We start from the raw sequence: 18,525 nt of genomic DNA on the forward strand, positions 1-18,525 counted from the left end.
CTTTGCAGGAATACGGATGGAGCTGGAGGCCATTATCCTTAGCAAACTAATTCAGGAATAGAAAACCAAATGCTGCATGTTCTCTTATAAGTGGGAACTAAATGATAAGAACACAGGGACGCAAGGGAGGGAACAACACACACTAGGACCCACCTGAGGGTGGAAGGTGGGAGGAGGGAGAGGATCAGAAAAAAATAACTACTGGGTACTAGGCTAAGTAACTGGGTCACGAGATAATCTGTTCAAAACCCCTGTGACATGAGTTTACCTGTATAACAAACCTGCATATGTACTCCTGAACCTAAAATAAAAGTTTCAAAATAACAGCAACAACAAAAACCAGTAGCAGCATCTTGCTTTTTCTTTCTTTAAAACATTTACCAGGTATATTCATTGGAGCATCATTTTATTCACAATGTATTATGAATTTTCTCCCAGAGTCAAACTGTTTTCCACATCTTGACTTTCATTCTCAACTGCGATTTCCTTAAATATTTTGGCATTGAGCCACATAACTCGTCTTTGGATTTTTCCAGTACCTGTATTTTTTTTTTTTCTGTCCATAAGTTTATTGTCTTTATCTGAAAAATCCTCGTAGAAAATTGTTTGGTTTAGCTCTCAGCAGCTCACTCCTGAACTCTGAGGAAGTTTGCCTTCATTGAGCTACCCAATCTTTCTTCTGAGCAAGGGACATTTTGGGACGGTTCCACCTCTTCTTTTTAACTTCTTTCTTGGGCTTCTTTTCATAGACTAGACTCTCTCATATAGCAGCATGAGCTTTCTCATACAACTCCTCCATCATGTCTGGAGTTACGCTGTTCTTTATGTATTGAGAGAACTGTTTCTTGAAGCATCTTCATCTTATTCCGTTAAGTAGCACATGTAATCTGAAACATTCTGGCCCATGATGTGCTTCTGGTGTACTTCTGCATTACATTTCTTGCTTTCAGAATCATAACCAGGGAATTATTTAGTACTGTGAGGGACAGACAAGCCTTCATGCACAGCTCCCTTCAGGGCACCAAAACCTTTATTGCCAGTGATAGTTCTGGCAAGACCTGCATCCTAATTGCAGGTAAAGGCACCTGGCTGACCATCAATGCTTACCACATTGTAGTTATCGCCAGTCGTCTCCACTTGGCCTTCATAGATCTTGTCCATGCCAAACCTATTGAGAAGCCTGCGGGCCAGCAGCAGGCCAGTACAATACGCTGCAGCATTAATTTGTCAGGTCAACCTTCACACTGTATTTTGGCAGTTCGTGTGCATATGCCGTGCAGACTATCATATCTCCCTCTATACGGGCATAAGCAATCTGACAAATGATATCTCTGTTTGTTACACGAACTATCATCCTGTATTTGGGTGTGTTGTATTTATTTTTATCCTGTATCACCAAGCGTTTCTGAGCATAGTAATCAGTTTTACCCTCTTGTCATCTTCTAAATTTCACTTGGTATCTCTTAAAGTAGGCCTTATTCTTAATAACTTTTACAAACCACATCCTGCAGAACAGAGACCCGCGTCTGTGGCTCAACAGAGACCTTACGTGTATTTTTTTTTCTTTTTGCATTACTTTATTCAAGTTTTCTGTCATTATGTTTCTCCTATTCATAGACAGTTTTTGAGATCTATTTTGTTTGTACAGCGTTTCATCAACTATTACTACTTCTGCTATTATAATTACTGTGATTACTTTTACTGCTATTATGACTTCCACAGTATTACACTTCAGTTGCTGAGTTCTAGTGTAAAAAGCAGCTTCATTAGTGAGACACGTTTCTGATCATGGCTGAGTTCTGAGTGGTTCTATTTGCTTGTGTGTTTTGTCTGCGTGTTAGTCAGTGGTGCACATTTATGACAGTTATTTTCTTAGTAACTGCTTTTACAGTGATATAATGTGAGAATTTCCATAGTGCATAATATTTTTGTTCTAAGTCCAATAGTAAACTGAGAATGTCCAATTTTAATGGATTCTGCGAATGAAATGATCCAAAGTGCACCCCTTCCCCATTGACTGCAAATGTATACGTATTTATATTTTATTGTTTACACATTCATATAAATAAAAAAGGAAGATTTGCATTTTCTTTTTTTTCTTTTTTTTTTTTTGAGACGGAGTCTCTGTCTCCCAGGCTGGAGTGCTGCGGCGAGATCTCGGCTCACAGCAAGCTCCACCTCGCCGGTTCACGCCCTTCTCCTGCCTCAGCCTTCTGAGTAGCTGGGATAAAGAACCCAAAGAACTGTGTGACTTTGAGAAAATCACCTTACTTCTCTTTGTCTCATTGGGTTATAATGAAATCAAACAAGTTAGAACAATGTCTGGTAAACAGTAAGCGCTCAAGTGTTAGCTATTAAGTAATAAAGCAATTAATGTGTTTAGTCAAATATTTGTTGTTTGGAATCTATGTTTGCTGTTGCCGAAGGCATCATTCTATAGGAAAGAGAATGTTTCTCATTCTTCTCAAATAAATGCAGTTATGGTATATTCTTCTGAATGTCAATAACATCTTGAGGGTTTGGAGGGCCACAGTAATGACAACTGTACAACTAAAGAAAACATTTTTATTTTTAATTTTTTAGATGAGTAAACAGAGGTTCAGAGAAGCCAAATAATTAAGGCGGGACCAGTAGATTTCTCAAGAACTCTTGGTTAATCTTAAACACGTTAGCAGTTTCTTGTTGGCTCAGTCGAAAACCAAAATAATAGCCCACTCAGTGTTTCTCTGCCCCCAGGATCCTGTGGTGAAGGCTTGTTAAAAATGAAAATTTCCAGAACCCTCTCAGGACTGATTCTCTGAAGGGTTAACCAGCATCTTAGGTGCTTCTTATATAACTTTAATTCGTAGAACCATGACACTTTCAGTAAGGCAGGGAGAGAGTATCCCCAGAGAGTCAAACTGGAGCAAACCTCGGCCACCTTTTAGGGCAGGCTGTCCGGGTAACTGAGATGTCACACTTGATGCTCTGCCTGGCCATCAAGCAACTCCCAACCATCTGCCCCCTTAAGATCCTAAAACCTTCCCTCTGCCATTACTCCACACTTGTGATTGGCAAATATTGCATTCTTCGGCTGTTTTCCTCAACAGGAAGAAATAACAGAGATTTTTGCAAGCTCGTGATCATGGAACTCAAACCTGGGCCTGTTCCACCTTAAAGGGCCTAGGCATGCCTAGTGCTTGGGTCTTGCAGAGTTTGGGCACCACCATATTTGGAGCGTGCCTACTTTGGGGCGGGAACCTCCTTGGGAGTGATTAGGTCAGCGCTGGGGGAGGTGACCTTGTTTGGTTTCTGGCACCCGAGAACAGTGGTGCACTGTTTCCGCTGCCCCCGTTTGTCTAATTGGCCCAGACGCTCCACCAGTGCGAAGCTTTCCGGGAGCTCCTCGCTGGCCACCCCCGCGGCCCGCAGCCCGGCAGAGGCGGGAAAGCAGCGCGCCTGCGCCGTGGGAACCGGGGCTGGAGGCGAAAAGCGGGGAGCGGAGGGGGGCCGCTGGAGCCGAGTAGCGTACAGAACGGCGTGTGACGCGGGGACGCCGCGCGCTCCCAACGTCGCCCCGGTTTGACGCACACGGCACCAAACTGTGAGTTTCAGGGGTTATTTGGTCAGATTCGCCGGGACCCGAGTGGGTTTCGGGCCTCTGGGCTGTGGCAGCGGCGGGACTGAGGGTGGCGGAAGAACTTGGGGGACCCGGCCTCCGGCTCTCGAGCCCGGGGAGCTACGCCCTAGGCTGGGTCCCAACCATCCAAAAGGACGCATTTTGCCGCACAGGCTAAGATGGCGGCGGCGGCCGAGGAGGCGGAGTTGGTGCTACACAAGGAGCCCGGGCCCCGGGTTCGGGGAGGCGGCGGCCGCAGCGGTCGCTGGGGGCCACGGAGCCTGAGGTGAGCGGCGGCCGCCGCCACGGGGCGGGACTCGGCGGAGGGATGGGGGGGCCTTTCCGCTGCGGCGTCGGAGGATCCGGTAGCGGACACAAAGGGGCTGAGCTGGGCACTAGACTTGGGGGTTTTGTTTAGTCACATGAAGCCGAGCAGCCAGTGAGCAGTAGGGGGAAGGGGCCGAGATCAGGCGGCTTGGGGAGCCTGGCGGTCGCCATTGCAATGCACTGAGTAACGGGGCGGGCCGAGAGCGGTCACCAACCCCTCTCGTTGAGGCTGCTCGGTTGTGGCCAGAAACGCCGGCTCCGGCATTTACTGTACACACCCCTCCCCTTACTTGGGACAGGACTGCATAGCCCTTCCCTCCCCCCGTCCTGCAAGATCTTATGCGACTAGGTGCCTGGGAAGTAACAGCAAGAGGTAAATCGCTCGAAGTGTTTGGGTTGCCAGGGCTTGGTGGGTGTCCAGCTAAAGCTTTTTGCCTCTCCAGGTCTGATTCTCTGGCCTTTGTGTCCCTGGGAAGTGACTCTGCCAGAGGAAAGCAGGTGTGCTCCACTTCTCCCGTGAACCTGAAGATGAGTTGTCCCAGACTCTTCTCAGTGATTGGAAGCTTAGGTGGTGGAGCTAAAGGTTACTTGTTACGAGACTTCTACAGACAACTCTTGTTGGGATCCATCTATGGTTTAGCAACATTAGTGGAAAAGTTTTCTTGAACTGTATAAGTAATATTGACTTTGAATATAAAAACGTTTATATTTAGACTTCAGATTTTGTGTGATCATCAAACTCAACGAGGGGATAAACATAATTGGGGGCGAATGATGGTCCTGTCTTGTTAATACTTTCAACAGAAGTATCAAAACACCACTGTCTATCCTGTCCAGTCCTGACTAATTCCACGCTTGTTGCATCTGGATGGTAGATTTGTTTTAATTGTGTATTCCCTCCCTGCAGTAGTTTGCTTTAGTTGTAAACAGTTTTTGGTCCCATAAGAAGGAAAACGTTTCAAAAAATAGACAACTAAAGTTTCTCAAAGAAAGGAAACCTGGCTCTTTGCCTTCAGTGGCATGTGTAAGTATCTAGGGAACTTGGTGGCAGTAATACTGCATTTTAGTAGGTTTGCTAAGAAAAAACTCGGTTTTATAATAAGGCTATAATCTAGCTTAAGACTTTTGAATTGGTGAAACATAAAGCTTGATTAGTATTAATGCAGTGGTATGTATTGCTTTTAAAAGCCTTACGATTTCTAACAAAGTTGTACTGCAATTATATCATACTTTGTGTTGGTATTAACTAATGAAGTACAAGATTTTGAAACACCTAATGTTTTGTGTTGGCCATTAACAGAATTCCTTGATTGGAGGGATATTTAAACACATCAGTGTTCAGGTCTCTGTGTTCAAATTGAAATTTGAATTTTTCAGCATTACTTAACTTTCATTTCCTTGTTCTTTTCAGATATATATTTTCTCTTTTTTTAGCTTTTCTTCTAATACAGAACAGTCTTGTATTAATGAGTAGGAGATGCATTAACATTAGCAAATGTTTTCCTGGATCATGTAGTTTTACTGTGGAAGGAATATCAAAGAACAACTGCTCTTACCCTCCTCTTTTACAATATATTGAGGTCCAGAGATGATTAAATTAGTGGCATAATGGAAAATTGCCTTTCAGCCTCTACCCATTGCTGTTTGTATTTGTCATATTGCTGGGATGAGAAGGTGAATATCTACAACTAATAATGGTTAAAAAAGGGGATGTTATTGAGAATACTTGTTAATTAAGTATTATTAGGTTCATGAGAACTTCTGTGACAATAAGTTTAAAACTTTCGTATTGGCCGGGCACGGTGGCTCACGCCTGTAATCCCAGCACTTTGGGAGGCCGAGGTGGGCAGATCACGAGGTGAAGAGATGGAGACCAACCATCTTGGCTAACATGGTGAAGCCCTGTCTCTACTAAAAATGCAAAAATTAGCTGGGCGTAGTGGCGCGCGCCTGTAGTCCCAGCTACTCGGGAGGCAGAGGCAGGAGAATCACTTGAACCCAGGAGGCAGAGGTTGCAGTGAGCTGAGATCGTGCCGCTGCACTCCAGCCTGGCGACACAGTGAGACTACGTCTCAAAACAAAAAACAAAAAACTTTCATATTATATGGTAACTTAGTTTTTAAAGTGACTTTCAGTGAAACAAAATCAGGTACAAAATACAGAAATATCGGATAGTTTCAGAGCAATGTTGCTTTTGAATTTTAAGGTTTTCCAAATGCAGTCATGACCCAGAAATTGAAAAATTAAAAAACAATCAGGTACTTGATAAATTTCTTTGAAAGTTTGAAATAACTGCTGTTATTGCCAGTTATTACATAAGAAAAGAAATGAGATCAATGCTGAAAATAATGGTGTCTTTCATTTTGTAATAGTGTTTTGGTTGGATAAACAAATGTGCCACTCAGAATGTTCCTTTTTTTTAAAACAACTTTTTAAGACTACTGCTTCTACTGAGTGGTATCTCTAAGGTCTGTCAGGAAATTGAACAAGTAGTGACTGTCATTTATGGTGCGACCCTACAGTGATCTTTAACTTCTTTGAATGTCAAATTTAGCAAAAAGTTAACTTGTTTTAAGGTTTTAAAAGTTTTTATGGGTCATTTCAGGTGCTTTTAAATTACTGATTTTTGTAAGTTGATAAGCTGTTTTACAATTTTCAATATTATGTGAGTGGATTTACTTACACTTTAATTTTGTGAAAATTAGAGTCACTTTCAGGTTATTTGTAGTTATAAAGTGGTCTGTCACCTGCCAACCTTAAACATTTTCCAGTTTTAATTTGTCCTTCAAGTTATGAGAGTGTTTTGGGTGAATTGAGACTGTTAATGGGTAGCAGGAGGAGAAAAGAAAGTTTCAAGGAGAATAGAAGTGGTGGGATATCTGCAATCTAGAGAAAGGTCAGGTCCATTTTTTTCTGTCATCCTAAATACTGTTCTTTAGGGTTACTTATTTTGACCATTTTCTTAGGATGTGATGATTCTGGAAGGAAAAGTGAATCTTATTCTTGTGGGAAGGCTTTTCAGTCAGGTCCTAAGACGATTGTAGCTTGTAGCAAATAGAGAAATTGGCATGTTGAGTTATCTAACCCTAATTTTATAGAGCACTTGTTTTAGCCATTTTTTAAAAGTGTTTTCTAAATGTTTTAAATTAGTAACCTTGTAAAATAAAACAAGAGAATGAAGAGTGGATACTATGGATACATATTCAGATGAGCTTTTATTTACACTTGTTATTTTTCTGGTGAAGAGAATGTGTCATAAATGGAGAATCTGTAAGTATTGAGTAAAGTTGTCAGGTATAGCATTGACTGAAGCAGTTCTAGATGTGGTGTTTTTGATTCAGGTTTATTACAGGGAAATAAATTGCTATTAATAGTGCAAGCCATTTACACCATTGAGTTTTGGGAGATTTGAGAATCATGGAACTGATGCTAGCACTAGCTCACCCTGCTGGTTGGCTAAAAGATATCTCCTCTTCTCCTTAAGAAACAAACATGAAGATCACAGGAGACCCCGAGGGTAGTAGAACTCTAAATTAAATTCTTTCTTCAAGGAGAGGAAGTTCCCATGAAAAAGGTGTTTTCTCTTCTCCAAGGTCGTAGTTGCTGCATTCTATTTTTTTTTGCCGATCTGCCAAGTTGAACCATAGAGTTACTATCCTTTCTTTTTCTTTCTTTTTGGTGGGGGGACAGAGTCACAGTTTGTTGCCCAGGCAGGGGTGCAGTGGTGCAATGTTGGCTCTCTGCCACCTCCACCTCCCATGTTCAGGTGATTCTCCTGCCTCAGTCTCTCAAGTAGCTGGGATTACGGGCGCCTGCCACCGTGCCTGGCTAATTTTTGTGTTTTCAGTAGAGATGGGGTTTCACCATGTTGGCCAGGCTGGTCTCGAACTCCTGACCTCAGGTGATCCACCCGCCTTGGCCTCCCAAAGTGCTGGGATTACAGATGTGAACCACCGTGCCTGGCAGGAGTTACTGCTGTTTTTGAACTTCCTGGGAACTCTTATGTGATTATGGAGAGTTAGTAGATTTTTTTCTTTTAATTTCAACATAAGAAATCCTTTGACAGTTGAGAAATGTTAGGAAAACAGCCCTGTGAGACTAACTTTCCAGGAGGAAAAAAGCAGAGGATTTCAAGAGGAAGAGGATGAGGAGCCTGCCAGGGCAGAAGCAGCAGCAGTGCACACTTCTCTTGGTTGGGCGAAAGTGAGACTGGATTAAGGTTAGCGTTTCTGAGAGATTTTCTTTCCACTCTCCTTCTACTAATCTTGGCCCTACCCCTTCTGTCTGCTAGCTGTAGTCTTTCCATTTCGTTTGGAATCCTTGAAACAGATCTTGTAAGTAAAAATAAAGATAAGTGATTTGTTACATGAAACTTAATTCTGCTAGCCTAGATTTTGGTAGAATTGAAGTTGGGTTAGAGTGATGAATGCAGATTTTATGTGTTAAGCCTTTTGATATGTATATCTTCTTTTAAGTTGGAAATACAGCTTTTAAAATACTTTATACAGGCCGGGTGTGGTGGCTCACACCTGTAATCCCAGCACTTTGGGAGACCGAGGTGGGTGGATCACTTGAGGTCAGGAGTTTGAGACCAGCCTGGCCAACATGATGAAACCCCGTCTCTACCAAAAATACAAAAATTAGTTGGGCGTGGTGACACGTGCTTGTAGTCCCAGCTACTTGGTAGGCAGAGGCAGGAGAATCGCTTGAACTTGGGAGGCATAGGCTTCAGCGAGCAGATACTGTGCCACTGCACTCTAGCCTGGGTGACAGAGTGAGACCCTGTCTCAAAAAAGAAAGACTTTGTACAAACTCTAGAAACATAAATATGTCTTGAGCCAAATAGACAATTGAAAATAAAAATACCTAATAAAGTGTTAAGATTAAAATTCTTTACACTTTACAAAGCATGTTTACCTGTAGTCAATCAATTTTCTATCTAATTTTTTGAAAAGATTAATATTTTACTTACAGGTATCTCTTTCCTTAGTTTCTTGAGAAAGATGTTAAGTGCAGTCATGTGCAGCGTAATGGTGTTTTTTGGTCAGTAGTGGACTTCATTTACGATGGGGGTCCCGTAAGATTATAATACTGTATTTTTACTGTATTTTATGTTCTGTGTTTAGATACACAAATACTTAACAGTTATGTTACAATTGTGTATGGTATTCAGTACAGTAACATGCTTTACAAGAGCATGTTGTGACCTAGGAACAATAGGCTATACCAAGTAGCCTAGGTGTGTAAGCAGCCTCTACCATGTAGGTTTGAGTACACTTTGTGATGTTTGCACAGTGACCAAATTGCCTAAGAACGCATCTTTCAGAATGTACATCCATGCTTAAGTGATGTATGATTGTAAAACTAGTACTTTCAGAGCACCACTTAGTGGGGAGGAGAGGGGTGATTCCCAATTTATTGTTGGTTTGTGAAGGTGGGTAAAAGCCTTCACAGAGTTGGAATTGCCTTTTGTTTGCTACTGACTCACTAAATACTTTACACACAGACACACACCTGTGTGCATATATATACACACACACAGAATCACAATTGCAATTGTAATTATGCATATATAAAGAGGCAGGATGTAATAAGTTTTAAAAGTGTAAGCCTTGAAGTAAAATTGGCAGGGTTCAGATTTAGCTGTGTGAGCACTAAGCAAGTGGAATTAGTAATTACCATCTTCAAAGAGGTTTAGGGTTGATATTACCTAATTCGTGTAAAGTCCTTAGCTTTCTGGCACACAATACTGAGTAAAGTAAGTGTTAGTTGTTAGAGTGATATAGTTATTGTTACCATTGTTTGATTATTCTTTCTACATTAACTTGAAATTTTCACCTGTGAGTGATTTGGAGTTGTATACTTTTGCTAATGTACCATTTTAAGCCATGCCTATAAAGACAAGGTTGTTATAGAGGAAGTGAGAAGTAGGCATCAAAGTGTGCCTTCTCTGATTCTAGCAGTAGAATCTTATAACCAGGTTAAATATTTCAGGAATGCATTCCCAGCACTGTCAGCAGATGAGTAGATGCACTTGGGAATGAGTACATTTTAATGAAGTTATTTCCCAACCAGTGCATTGGTTTGTCTTTGTTACACATCCTGAATTTCTTCACTCTTCTTTCAATTTTTGACTGTGAGGCCATGTGGTGACCATTAGTAGAGAGAAGAAGGTCAGTGACTATGCATATTTGTAATGTACATATAAACCCAAGATGAGAGTGAGGAGTGACTGGTAGGTAGCTAGATTGAGGAGGGTGGAATCTAATCTTTTCATTGGATAGTCCGAGTTGGGAATTTCCCAAACAGCATTTCCTTTTGCTGTTTTCCTCTCCACACTTTGTTTTGTATATGTCTGTGCTGGTATGGTGTTAAAGTTATCAGTTCCCCCTCTTTAATTTTCTTTCTACCACTAACCTCCTAGCACAAACACAGATATTAAGCTTATAAGCAAATTTGTCAAAGACAGCTTATAAAAATAATTTTAGGTTCACATGAGGAGCGGTGCTAGTATGAAATTGTAAGTTTTTCATTTATGCTTGGAAAATATTTACAGCAATTTGGAAAGTGAGGGGTGAAGTCACCCATAATCTTATTACCATTATATAATTATTAGTATTAAAGACAGATGACATTAAGTAAGCATCTACTATATTCTTTTAATAATCCTGTGATGTATATATTCCCACTTTACATGTGAGGAAACACATCCACTTAATAGTGTAGCAGCCAAGTTTGAACCTAGGTACATCTTGAGAAAGGTCTGGAGAGGAGACCTTTCTGTTCTACCTTCCTGTTCTTCTTTTATATATATCCTTTTACCTAGTTGTTATACAATTTGTAAGTTTCATCTCCTAGTTTTAAAACTTAGCATTATAAAAACATTTTTCTCCCTACCCTTATTTCAAGTGGTGTCGTATTGCTCACATTGTCTATTCATACCACCATATAAAGGCTCTTTGTCTTGGCTGCTGGACATTGATACAATGATATTGACCAAAATGGATGCTGCCCTTTACTGAGTGACTAAGATGAAAAAAATCAGACTTAATCAGAACTAATACTTTATGGGATTTGGATTGCTACAGGTTTAATCATGCCATCTATCCTTGCTGGTGGGACATTTGAACTTAGAATTGGATATAAGTAAAATACAGATGAGAAATTGAATAATTTATAGCTATCTGAAAACAACTTTTTAAAATATATTTTAACACTTTGAAATGCCTTGCACTTCCTTGTGAAAAATCTTAAAGGGATATTAAAATTAAATGGGCACTTAAGACTTATCTAGTTACTATTAGTAATTCCTAATATAATTTTATTTAATTCATAAAAGAAAAAAGCGAATTCTGGCACTCATTGGGAAGATGGCATTATATGTTGATATAATTTGTGGGACATAGTGACTATAGTTAATATTGCATACTTCAAAGTTGCTGGGAGAGTACATTTTAAGTGTTCATACCACAAAATATAACTAAGTGAGGTAATCCATATGTTAATTAGCTAAATTTAACCATTGCATAATTTATATGTTTTTCAAAATGTGTCGTACACTATAAATATATACAATTTGTATTAGTTTAAGAAGAAGAAAAAGATAATTTGTGGGCATTTATAAATAGATTGTATAGGTCAACACTGCACAATAGAAATATAAGTTGAGTCACAAATGCAATTTTAGATTTTCTATAGCTACATCAAAAAATAAAAATAAATAGGTGAAATTTTATTAATGGATTTTTATTTAACACAGCATATCTCAAGTACTATTATTTCAACATATAAACATGATTGAACTACTTTACATTTTTTCTTTTTTTTAACCATATTAAGTCTTCAAAATCTGTTGGTATTACATACTTAAAGCACATCTCAATTCAGACTAGCCAGACTTCAGGTATTCAGTAGCCACATACAGTTACTGTGTTAGACAGTGCAATTACAGATAGTAAGTCCTATAGGGGTACAGAGAAAGAATAATATAGAAATAGAACTGAACAGTAAAGAATGGCTGAAAACAGAAAATGCTTGAGAAGAATATTCCCATAAAGAAGTGATGGGAATTAAAATTAAGCAAATACAGTTTGATACCAGGTAATAGAGTGGCTTGAATCCAGTTTAGGGAATATAGTTTGGGGTATGTGTGTGTGTGTGACTGCGAATATGTATTGGAGGGTGCCTAATTCATGTCTCATACATGAGCACTTGATACATACTGAATTAGCTGGGTGCATTGGCTCACGCCTGTAATCCCAGCACTGTGGGAGGCTGAGGCAGGCAGATCACCTGAGGTCAGGAATTCGAGACCAGCCTGGCCAACATGATGAAATCCCATCTCTACTAAAAATACAAAAATTAGCTGGGCATGGTGGCGTGCACCTGTAATCCCAGCTACTTGGGAGGCTGAGGCAGGAGAATCGCTTAAACCTGAGAGGTGGAGGTTGCAGTAAGCCAAGATCATGCCACTGCATCCTGCGTGGGTGACAGAGTGAGACTCTGTCGCCAAAAAAAAAAAAAAAAAAAAAAAGATAAATATTGAATTAATATTTAGAGAGAATTAATGTGACACCACAGAAAATGCTGGAAAAAACATCCTAACAAAGCCTTGTGGATCTTCAAAAGGGAAAGAGTTTCGTTTAGGGAATATTGATGTTCTGTAATTAACAATACGATGGATTGATAAAGAAGGATGAGAATTGAGAAAAGGTTTTTAGATTTAGCTATTATTGGTTACTTGTTTTTAAGTGTTTTATTTAGGTATAACTTACAGTGCACTTACAGTGAGGTGCACAAATCTTAAGTACAACTCAATAAATTTATACATATAAGTATACCCAGGTAACTCCCAGGTACTGGGAGGTACTGGGTTACACCTGGGGAGAAGAGGATGTAAAAAAAGCATAGACATGAGAGTTGTGGAATGCAAGCATTTTCCCTGGTTAGAGCCTATCTATTTTAAATGAATTACCCAGATTGAGATGTAGAAGAATGTTTTTCTTCACTGATTAACGGCGCCTTGTGCTCCCTCCTATTAATTTCTCCCTATAGAAGTAACCACTATTCTAGCCTCTAACCTCTATCACCATAAATTAGTTTTTGCTTGTTTCTTTTTATTTTCCTTCCTTTTTTTTTCTTTTGAGACAGGGTCTCACTCTGTCATCCTAGCTGGAGTGCATTGGCACAATCTCAGCTCACTGCAACCTTCACCTCCCAGGCTCAAACGATCCTCCCACTTCAGCTTCCTGAGTACCTGGAACTACAGGTGCGCGCCATCATGCCTGGCTTATTTTTTTTTTTTTTTTTTTGTAGTAGAGACGGGGTTTTACCATGTTGCCCGGGCTGGAGTTTTTGTTTCTGAACTTCTTATGGCATATTTGTTCTCCTTCCCAAGGTTAGTGAGAATTGATGCTTGAATCCATCTCTCTTTTCTTCTCTCCTTGTTTGGCGTTGTTATGAATTGGGAGGTAAATCAGGTGAAATTTGGTACTATGGCCCTTTTTTCCCCCCAGTGACAAAATCAAAGAGGTGCTTCTTAGTGTTCATAATAGTACTCCTTTAGACATTAGTTTTATGACTTGATATTTTGTTTAGAATGCAGAGATTTGAGTTGCCTCCACCGATAATATAGTTGCCTGGCTTGCTGTCATTACAGTGTTCTCTAGGCATATAGCCAGGAAGTAGGTGGAGGAGGTTGTGGATTGCCTCCTTATATAACGGTTTTTGGAGCCTCTTTGATAGTAGCTTCCAGGCATTTTATCAGTTAGCTATTAGGCATTTTAGGTTGCTTATTAAGGTATATGGGTATTTCTGATTTTAGTTTTAGAAGTAGGAATAAATAGGTGTACTTTTTTTTTTATAGGTAGGTATCTAACCTGTCCAACAGAAAAGTAGAATATAACTAGAATGTTACCTTATGGACAGTTGCTTACAAGTGTGAATGGTTAAAGCCCATGTAGGAGACTTTATAAATGGAAAACTGAAATAGAATTGTTCATCATGGTTTTTACTTTTAGTGCTTGAATCAGTTTTTTTCCCCAAATGGAATTAATAGTTGTAGCATTATTTTTTGTAAATACTGAATAGTAGAAACCTTATTGTAGTATAGAAATATTAAATTGGTGCTTTGCAGATAAAGAATTTTTTTCTGAAATGTGTATTATAATAAAGTTGTTAAAAGTACATAATAATAAAAAATGTGTCTTCACATTCTAGTATATCTAGTTTTGAAGAATGAATATGTAAATTGTGCAGAAATGGATATGAAAAGACTTTCTCATTAACATTTGGATTGCGAATGCTCTTGAGTTTATAAATGAAAATATTTACTCTATATAAAGAAGTTTTGTCTTTTGGAATTTGTAATAAATTTGTTTAATATACTCTTGCTCCAAGGATTTTAGTATTTGTCTTGAAGAAATAATAAAATCTCGCCTGTCAACTTTTCTTATTGTAGCTTTTGTGAAGTATAAAAGGCTAAAGCAAATTGGTTAAATTAGACATTAAAAAAACTATATGATTATTATCTCCAAAATATTGAGACTTTATACATAACAGCTTTTGGGGGCTAGATTTAGAAAATCACTAACATAAAACAATTAGAATTTTCTTAATTATCATCTTCAGAACTAATGTATGTAGGAAAAAATACACTCAAGTTTGTGTTCTATGTTTACATGTTGTTTTGACAAAAATGAATGTTACATTTGAATTTAGTTTTGGGAGATTTCAGTTTTTTTGTATTCAGAAAAGTCTTGTCTGTCTGGTTGTATTTCCCCCAGTTTTCACATGTTTTATTTAACTGGGTTAGTTGTCATACAAAATTCAGCTAATGCTTCACTAGGAGTAGGGATGCACATATACAGAGCACAGGATATGGCGTCTACTCCAAAGAGCTCATGATCTAAGATATAACTTGAAGAGTACTTAACTGTGAAACATTTAAATTACTGAGCTGACAAAATAAAATCTGTAATAAGATTAATTAATAAAGCTTCTTGACAAAAATAATTCTTTAACCTAGATTTTGAAGAAGTGGTACGTATAGGTTGGTGAAAAGGGAAGGGAATAACAGCTAGGGGGAAGAGCATGTTAAAAAAGTGCAGAGATTTTGGGATGCTGAGGCAGGTGGAGCATCTGAGGTCAGGAGTTTGAGACCAGCTTGGCCAACATAGTGAAACCCAGTCTCTACTAAAAATACAAAAAAAAAAAAAAAAAAAAAAGAAATTAGCCAGGTGTGGTGGTGGGTGCCTGCAATCCCAGCTACTCGGGAGGCTGAGACAGGAGAATCACTTGAACCTGGGAGGTAGAGGTTGCAGTGAGCTGAGATTGTGCCACCACACTCAGCCTGGGTGACAGAGTGAGACTGCGGCTCAGGGGAAAAAAAAAAAAAAGCACAGACATGAGAGTTGTGGAATGCATGCATTTTCCTTGGTTAGAGTCTATTTTAAACGAATATAGTAAAAAATAAGATTGTGGCATGAGCTGGAGGGATCTAAAGAAGTTTGGATTAGAAATTGGAAATAAGGAGTTCTGAAGATCATTGAACAGAATTACATGAAGAAATATGATTAGCAGCCAGATACAGCATGATTGGAGAGGAGATTGAAGTGAGGAAGGCCAGTTAGTGTTTATTATCTTGGTGAGTGGGAAGGGTATATTAAGAGTAAGGATATGTAGTTTTAAATAAGTCAAATCAAATATTGTGGCTCCTCAGTTTGTAGTACAGAGCTAAAATAAGAATGAGAATTTTATTATCTTCTGATATTCAAAATAAATGGAGATAGAGTTTGCATATGACTTACTAGCACTAATTGAGGTAGGCCTTTCTCTTAAAAAAAAAAAAAAACTGGCTTGGACTTTTTTTTCTGTTAAGTTTATTTTGAAAACCAAGAAAGTTATGCTATAATGGTGTTTTCCTAAGTAAAGAATATTTAAGGTAACTGGTAAGAACTTGTATGCTCAATTTTGAGTTAAAATTCTATATTTTATTCATGGCCTAAGAGACATTATAATTTGCATTGGAGCTGGTGGGAAAACAGGAAATAATAAAAATTAACAATGAGTACTACGTATTTATATTTGTTTTTAAGTAGACACTTGTTTTAAAATATAGGAACATTTGGGAATACTCTGCTTTTATAGGAAAATAATGTTCTTAAGATGTAGGGTTTTTAATAATTCCTAAATTGAATGTACATTATGTTTTATAATGGGTAAAGGTCATTTTTAAAATAGAATTAGAAAAACAGGAAAAATTATAAAAGTAATACAATTTTTTAAATCCTCGTGGTTTTTTTTTTTTAAGAGTTAGGAAATAGAACAGAAGCTTGGGAACTAATAGTTTTAGAGTTTTAAGATACCATGTTTTAGCTTAACATTTACATTTTAAACATTGTCACAGTTAAATTAAGCTTTTAGGATTTAGTATGCAGTAGTTCTCTGCTGGCACTAAGTCTTTCCCCTTCGCTCCTTTCCAACAGGTGTTGCCCAAGCTCTCATAAGCCATTCTTTTCTTTCTTTTATTATTACTATTTTGTAGAGACGGGTCGCACTTTGTTGCCCAGGCTGGTCTTGAACTCTTGGGCTCAAGCAGTGCTCTTGGCCTCCCAAGGTGCTGTGATTACAGTTGTGAGCTACTGAGACCAGCCTTTTTATTCTGATGGTCAGTACTGATGAAGTCCTTTCCAACTTTGGGCACACAGCCTTCCGTTATTTCTGCCGTCAGTTTTTTGTCTTTCTACTGTGCTTTTCAACCTTGGTTATTTATGAATCACCTTCATCTGCGCAATTATTACTTACCATTTAACTGCAGCAAGTAAAGACATTAATAGTGAGGTTTTTGGGAACGTGGTAAAATCAGGAGGTATGTTTCACTTTGTCCAAGTTATCTGATGAGGCAGATCAGCTAAAGCAAAATACAGTGGGTTGCTCCCTACTATCACTGGGACCTAGAGATTTCATCTACATCTCTGAAAAATGAGGTTTCTGTATGATAGTATGGGTGAAAATGAATGTCAGCAGAACTATCAGCTGTTTTCTGATTATCCTGATGAACTAGTGGTATAGGAAGCTTTTCTGAAAATGCTGCTCTGAGTTGCTTGCTTAAGTAGTCGCTTTTTAATACCTGTGTATGGCTCCATAGTTCTTGAGAATAGCCCTATCTCCATTTGTTTGTAGATGAGAGAAAGCTGAACCTTCTGCTGTCAGTGGAGAAGGCCTAGAATTAGTCTAGAACTGGTGCTGTAGGGCCCTGGAATGCTTCAGGAATTGGTGTCTGCAGGGACCTCTGAAGGAATTGTCTAAAAGTCTGTGTAACAAGTGAGCAACACTGATGGTTCCAGGAAAGGGACTCCTGCCTCATCCAAGTTTTCTTCTTTGACGTTCAACCTGAGGATCTCTGTACTTGAGAACAGTAAGCACAGTTCAGGTTAAGGGCATCATACTGGAAAACAGAGAGAATTACATGAAAATCTACATGTTGATCTGAGAGTTATTCCCAATCTCTTTTTCCCTCCCAGTTCGGAGAATACTGGCTGACAAGTTCTTGCCCCATCTAGCTGTGAGATTAAAAGATTCATCCTGTGACAGCAAACTGATGAGATGAGGAAAAATGTCTAACTGATAACAGATGTGGCCCAGATGGATAATCCTACAGTATGTCTCCTCATTAAGACAGAATCTCTAGGCAACTTTTAAATGCCTCAACCTTAAATATGAGATTAAGGATCACCAAATATTTGAGGATAACCTTAATATGAAAGAGAAGAGGGAAATGGAAATACTTTAAGAAGAAGACAAGTTTTTATAAAAAGTTACTGATTTCTTCAGAAGTAGATACTGCATCTTTGAAACAAGAAAGGATGCTATGAAAAAGCAGTGCCCAGAAAAGAAGAGCTTCTAGAAATTTAGAATATGAAACACTTCATAGAATAATTGGAAATTCAGAATATTAAATTCTTATTAGAAGGTTGGAAGATAAAGTTGAGAAAACGCTCACAGAGGAGGACAAAAAGAGTTGTAAAGTGGGAGAAAATAAGAAAACTAGAGGATCACACTTGCATGCACGTTCAACATATGAAAAGTAAGAATTGGCTGGATGCGGTGGCTCATGCCTGTAATCTCAGCCCTTTGGGTGGTCGAGGTGGGCGGATCACCTGAGGTCAGGAGTTCAAGACCAGCCTGGCCAACATGGTGAAACCCTGTCTCTACTAAAATACAAAAGTTAGCCGGGCGTGTTGGTATGCACCTGTAATCTGAGCAAATCGCTTGAACCTGGGAGGCAGAGGTTGCAGTGAGCTGAGGTGGCGCTCCTGCACTCCAGCCTGTGCAACAGTGGGAGACACTGTCTTTAAAAAAAAAAAAAAAAAAAAAGGGAGAAAATGGAAGAAATTATGTGAATTTCCACAGTGAAAGGGCTCATGAATGCTCAACATGGTGACTGAAAAAAAGAACATCAAGATATATCATGGTGAAATTTCAGACACCAGAAATAAAGGGAAGATCAAGAAAGCTTTCGGGAATGGAGCACAAAGGAGGGATTAGAAATAGGTAGCATTGGAGAGTAATCAGTAATGGAATAATACCTTCAAAATCCT

At 39.0% G+C, this 18,525-nt stretch overlaps 1 protein-coding gene and 1 pseudogene across 21 annotated transcripts in view; one reads left to right on the forward strand and one right to left on the reverse strand.

Moving 5' to 3' along the window:
• Window positions 1–611: 611 nt before the first annotated feature.
• Window positions 612–1,515, reverse strand: LOC112426874 (large ribosomal subunit protein uL18 pseudogene; annotated as a pseudogene).
• A 1,853-nt stretch (window positions 1,516–3,368) lies between these two features.
• The window catches only part of LOC105482837 (zinc finger protein 644), a 100,298-nt gene continuing 85,141 nt past the window's right edge, over window positions 3,369–18,525 (forward strand). For 2 of the 21 annotated variants that reach the window (XM_071081180.1, XM_011743205.2), the window contains exon 1: window positions 3,590–3,884. The gene's annotated coding sequence lies outside the window, so the exon portion shown is untranslated. The other 19 variants (XM_071081100.1, XM_071081142.1, XM_071081432.1 and 16 more) reach the window with 19 other exon arrangements.

This window comes from Macaca nemestrina, chromosome 1, assembly GCF_043159975.1.
Source record: "Macaca nemestrina isolate mMacNem1 chromosome 1, mMacNem.hap1, whole genome shotgun sequence".
NCBI lineage: Eukaryota > Metazoa > Chordata > Mammalia > Primates > Cercopithecidae > Macaca > Macaca nemestrina.